We start from the raw sequence: 6,001 nt of genomic DNA, 5'->3' as shown, positions 1-6,001 counted from the left end.
CAAGGGCCTAAATTGAGAGAGAATGACAGAGATGCAATTCTCACTTTGTAAGAACTGATTATTAGTGTTGTAAACCATAGAAGAAAATGAATACAGAAGTCTTAGAAATCAGATTCAGCAGAGTAACAAATTATGTGGGGCTTATTAAGCCAAACACTTTAGCTTTTACAGGCTAATGCTTGTTCTATATACCCTTAAAACTTTTTAAATACAGAAATTCTACATCTTCCTTAAGTGATCTGTTCCGTTACATTGCTACTCTTACTATTACAAAATGACTACATGTAGTTTAACCCTGATGTCTCTTTTGCCACAACTTAAATCCAGCCCTCATGTCATTGTGCTGGAGAACAGTGTATTCCCTTCCTTTTTATAGGTACTTCTTACATATTTGAAATTTGTTATGCCTCTTTATAGCTGTTCTAGCATAACAGACTGTGTTTGCCGGGCCACTGGTTATTTTATCGCTTGCCTCTGGAGCCTTTCCAAACAAGCTGCATTTTTAAGTGCCCAGAAGTGGTCACAGTATTTCAGTTGACTCAGATTTTACCAGGTTTCAATGGACAAGGAGGATTGCCTCATATGCTATGCTAACAGGACTTCCATTTAATGTGGTTAGTCCTTTTTTTTTTTTTAAATGCACAATCTGTTAGATGGATTTTGTATGAGATGCATAATCTGTTAGACATTTCCCTGGTCCCACATAGTATCTTATCTCTCAGCCCCACCACCCACCAGAGGGTTGGATGTAAGAAGCAGTAGCAATCTGTTTGCATTCCTGTACCTCTGCCAAAGCAGGTGCCCTGCTCTAAACATTCCAGATTGTTGCCAGACAATATCTCTGGCTTGCAGTAAGGGTAATATCTGCCTATAGGAGTCGAAGTTTTCAGGGTGTGGTTTCACACTAGTATACTTGACGTGTGCAGGTTGTCACAAAACAGTCTGTCTCGACCCACCCTGTCCATCCCTGCCTGTGCATTTTCCCTTCCACTTGGATCACATCTTGCAATGGCACTGCAGCAGCTGCTGGCTCAGCATGCGAATCTGCTGGCACAACTACTAGATCCAAGACAGGAAAAGCACCAGGAGCACATGGCCTGGGACAGGATAGAGAGCAGGATCATCCCCTTCAGCAACAACCAGAAATACTAGTGGTTCAGTTAAAGTTTTTGTCAGCTGCTCTTTGGGGAGAGAGGTCACTGTTGCTAAATCAAAATCATCTAGTGATGTTTCAAAACTAAATGAAAGAATTAAATGTGCCTTAGCTGTGTACAAACTCTCCCACACAATTTCCTATTGGTGAAGTGGGCATAATAGTTCTCTTTGGTCTTACAGGTGTTTTGTCAGGTTGACTCCATTAATTCCAAGGCATCCAGGTATGCTGGTGGATATTTATCTCTCACCAGCATTTCAACAGCACATGTGCTTCTGTGGTTTTGTCTTTTCCTAATTTTTAAATACTGCATTTTGTAACCTGGCTGATCTCTTAACGGAGATGTTTTTTCTTATGAGACTGTTACTAGCTAAATATAGACAAAAGCTTAAATCCACTTAAGCTTCAAAAAATAGTGGAGCTGAAGTAATAGCTTGTATATGGTAAATATAGCTTCTGTCTGTGTTTGACAGAAATAAATATCCAAGTAATTCCGGTTTGGAAATGATTCAGTGTAGGAAACTACCCTGAAAACTGTCCATTTCGCTTCTGTCAGAGTACTTAAGCAGCAGCTGGTACTTCTGTTTTCAATCCTTGTTGGTATGGGCCATCGACTATCACAAGATCAGCAGTAACAAGTTTTAAAGCAGTTGTACAAATTTATTTCCTTGCCTGGGGACAGCCATACATTGCTGGGCATCCCTTTATTCGCCTTCCCTTTGTTCACTGTGTCAGGTGACACGGGAAGAGCAGCATTCCCAGTGGCTGCCAGCTCCAGAACTGCTCTAGAAGCAATATGCTCCATTATCCTAAGGCATGATTTCTTTCTTGTCACTTTTCCATTTCTACTTCAAAAACAGACATTTCTAATGAGAAAACTAGAGTTATTAAAAAGCTACCTAATTTTTCTAAATTAATCAAGAATGTGGGAAAGAAATTATTGATTCTAGAAAGTATAGTTACACTGTGCTCTAATGATTAGGCAACTGCTCATTTTATTTCTAGTAAAGCTTTCCAGTTTCCATTGTGTTTCTCAAAGGGAATATAATTTTCATAGTGAAACCTGCTGCGCACCAAGACTGAATTAATACTTCATACAGCTTTTTTACACTTCCTTATCAGCTCAGTCTAAGACAAGAGCATGTCTGTAACACTTGCTTAAATGCCTTCACTATGAATTTATAGTCTTCACAATGTTATCTATTACGAGGCAAATGTTACATATGAATGAAAATTATACATCTATACTTTATTATAGATTGTTTTCCAGACCCTCCCCTGAATTTAGGATACTTTTTTGAGTGAACATATATAGAAAAATAATTTTTTCAGCATCCTGTGTCATAAACTAATTATTTCATCTTTATGGGTGGCATTAGAGGTTAGAAATCACGAACTTAGGGAAACTCAAGCTAGAAATCTGAGACAGTTCAAAAGGCATTCAGTGTTTTCATGTCAAAGATGAATGTATGATTGAAAAATCTCTTTCTCACGCTCGAGAAAGCTAAGAAATTCCAGACATTTGGGAGGGTCCTACAAAGGAAGGATTTTTGGCTTCTCCTTTCAGCATATTTCACATTTTTAGGCAAGCTTAGAGCAGTTTTTTAACCACCGGAAATGGCCACAGTCTCACAACATTTGCACTTTTTTTTCCTAAACTTTGCTTTTGTCAGCATTTATACTGACAAGAGGTAAATTGTAACTACCTGTTTCTCAGGTAGAGGCAGGTATTCTGGTCTTTGAAAACCAGAACTTGCAGTTAGGGATAAACATTCAAGTACTGGAAAGTGTCACAGAAGGCATGGTAAAACAACAGTTCCATGCTCCAGCCTTTAAAAAGCAAATTATTGAATAGGCATATGGACCAGAGACCCCATATTTGTGGGTTTTTTCCCCCACTGTAACAACATTAGAAAGATCTTCTGAGCTCATTCACAATGAACTCATTCCCTTCACCCCTTTGACTGCTGTCTCAGGCTACGAAATGTGACTTCCTTTCCTTCAAACAAAGCAAACTATAAAGGTGCAGATCCTCTGCTGTATTAGGGTCTAATTGTTGTGACAGCTGCAGGTTCCAGTGTCAATGATCATGTATCTGCACAGTTAGGTGCTTTCTTATAGTACTGTCCCTGTCTTTACCTTGCCTGGAAGACACCTGTTGATCCCAAAGTGCAACAGTAAAAAGTGTAGAACCAATGAAGGACAGTTTTGTGCCAAGGACTGTTTAGGCACTTGGCTTCCCAGAGAAGCCTACTGCTTGGAAGAAGAGTGACATTGAAGTATTATATTGTGCCTCTCTAGCTTTGGCTGCTTTGGAAGCAACTAAAGGCAGCCAATAAAAGCGTTCTGTGTCAGTGCAAGGGAGTTACATCAGGGTAACATGGTAACAGAAAAAGTAATTCACAATAAATATTTTTTTTTATAGTTGGGGAAATAACTTTCAAAACTTAAATGTACTGTAAATATGAACTTTAAACAATGTTAATCAGAGCCACAACCTCAGTGGCTCCACAACAACTGTACTGGAGCTTGAACAAATAGCCAAAACATATGATATGTTTCTGCTATCTTTATGCTTCTATGCCAGTTTCGTCTGACAGCAAAAATAAAAAAACCCCCACAGATCCAAGATAAGGCCAGTCAACCCATCCATTTGTTATGACCAAAGCTGAACTGTGAGTGCAACTGTAGGGATTTACTGCTTCATACCATATTCCTGTAGGGTTTTTTTTTGCTACACTTAATGCATTAAAACCAGACCTACCATCAGTGTACTTAGACTTCAAGCTGAGCAGTTGTATTTCCTTCCACTCCTAAATTGTGACTCACAAGAAAAGCCAGCACCAACTGTATTGCAGGATCTGAACCTGCACTCTTCCAAGAAGCACTGTCAGGTAACAAGCATCAGGCCTATTGTACCATTATTGTCCATGGGGATGTTAGATGGTGACTGCACTAACTTTTTAGATTGCATTTTCACTGTTAACTTTGGCTAAAATTTCCCAGACCCAGTTCCCCCTTACGCTGCTTTAAAACATTTTAGACTTTATAAGAGTTGAAGTTGTTATTTTTTGCATTAGTATGATACCTGAAGAATTTCTCTAAAGGATGCTGTGCAACTGGTTCCATATCTGAATAAGAAGTGAATTCCTAAAGGTAGGGGAAAGACTATTTTCCAAGCCACTTAAAAGCTTTTCAAGGTGAAAAAACACTATCTATGCTTTAAATCAGTACTATCAAATTTGCAGAGGAATTAAATTTCCTTTAAGCATTTCCAAAACACCTGTCATATAATACCCATGTACAATTTTGGGTAAAATATGCTGAAAAAATAGATAGAACCATCTAATTTGTTCTATTCAATCTTAAAAGTGATAGTAGTCAATCCACATTGATACATTACTTTTTACCGTGTACGTGTGTGGTATTAATGGAGGAAGATGTTTCTACTCACTGTTCAGCCTCATTGTCAAACAAACTGAACAGGTAAAGTATGTACACCAAGAGCCAAGCACTTTCAGATATAAATTATAATGAACTTCAGATGACTGCCGCCTCCTAGAGGTACTTGCACAACAAGGTAAATGCCCTAAGCTAAGCTTCTCCCTCGTCTTAATTACTTTGTTTCACCACACCAATTCTTCTTTGTTGCACCACACCAATTCTTTAGTGGGAAGCATCAGGCTTCCTGTGGGTGGGTCCTTGATCCGCCTCGAAATTACCTTCCACAAAAAATAACCTTCATCTAGCTGATACTCAGGCTATAGCAAGATAAACAGGAACAACAGCCACCAGGACAGCTCCATGATGGAGCACACAACAGTAGTGGAAATCCCTTTCCCCAACAGCAATTTAGAACTCTTTCTGGAACACAAAGAGTACTAGGTGCAAACACTAACAATCCTGATTCAGATCCATGACTGACGGGAAAATTAAAATATCCCCGTTTAAAGTCTTATCTCTGGTACTGCAAAGCAGTTCTCAAAAAGCATAGGCTATAGAGTCAAATCTAAACACGAAACCCTTCCCATTATAAAATAGAAGCAGTGCGTGTTCCAGCAAGCAGCTTGTAAACACAGGATTTAACCCGCTTGTTTAACGACTGTAGGACTGCAGTCTTGAACTCAGCCGAACTTTCCCAGCAGGGACACGCGTGTGACATTTTGGAAGTCGGCTTTAGAAATAAATAAATAAAACAACTATACGCCTTTCAACCTCCGCAGAACTATACATGCGAGTTTGGGGGTTTTTTACGTTTAAGTCAGTACACCGGCGGTAGTCACACTAACAAGTTAGCTACCGACTTCCCGGCTGGATTTCTTCTGGAGCCCGACAGCTAACGGGTTGGGCGAAGGCGCTTATCCTGGGGCAGAGAGAACTCCCGTGCCCGCCCGGCCCGCGGTGCTGAGCGCGGGAGGGAAGGAGGGACGCCCGCGGCGCGCTCCGCCAGGGCCGCAGGTGCCTGCGGGGCCGCGGGCAGAGGCGGCGGCAGGTGTCGCGGCAGGACACCGGGATCACAGCAGGTAAGCGGGATCTCATGAACCGCCTCCCCGGTGCTGGCGGCAGGGAGGGGCGCTCGCGGCGGCGGGGGCACGCCTGCGGCCCGAGAAGGCCCCGGGACCCGCGGGGCGCGGGCAGCCCCCCGCCCTCGCCTGCGCGCGCGAGCACCGCCCCGCGCGCCTCTCCCGCCCGAGCCGAATTTAAACTGCGTTACTGTCCCTCGCGCAAAGCACCAACGCCGCTGCGCCCGCGCGCCCCGCCCCTTTTCCGCCCGACAGCCAATAGCGAGGCCGCTTCGTTGCCCTTCCCGCCAATCAGGGCGCGGTTTATTGCCGGCTGGGAAGAAGC

This window comes from Coloeus monedula (assembly GCF_965178545.1).
Source record: "Coloeus monedula genome assembly, chromosome: 4".
In the NCBI taxonomy this organism is placed as follows: Eukaryota; Metazoa; Chordata; class Aves; order Passeriformes; family Corvidae; genus Coloeus; species Coloeus monedula.
The sequence above is the reverse complement of the archived record's forward strand: the minus strand, read 5'-3'. Positions refer to the sequence as shown.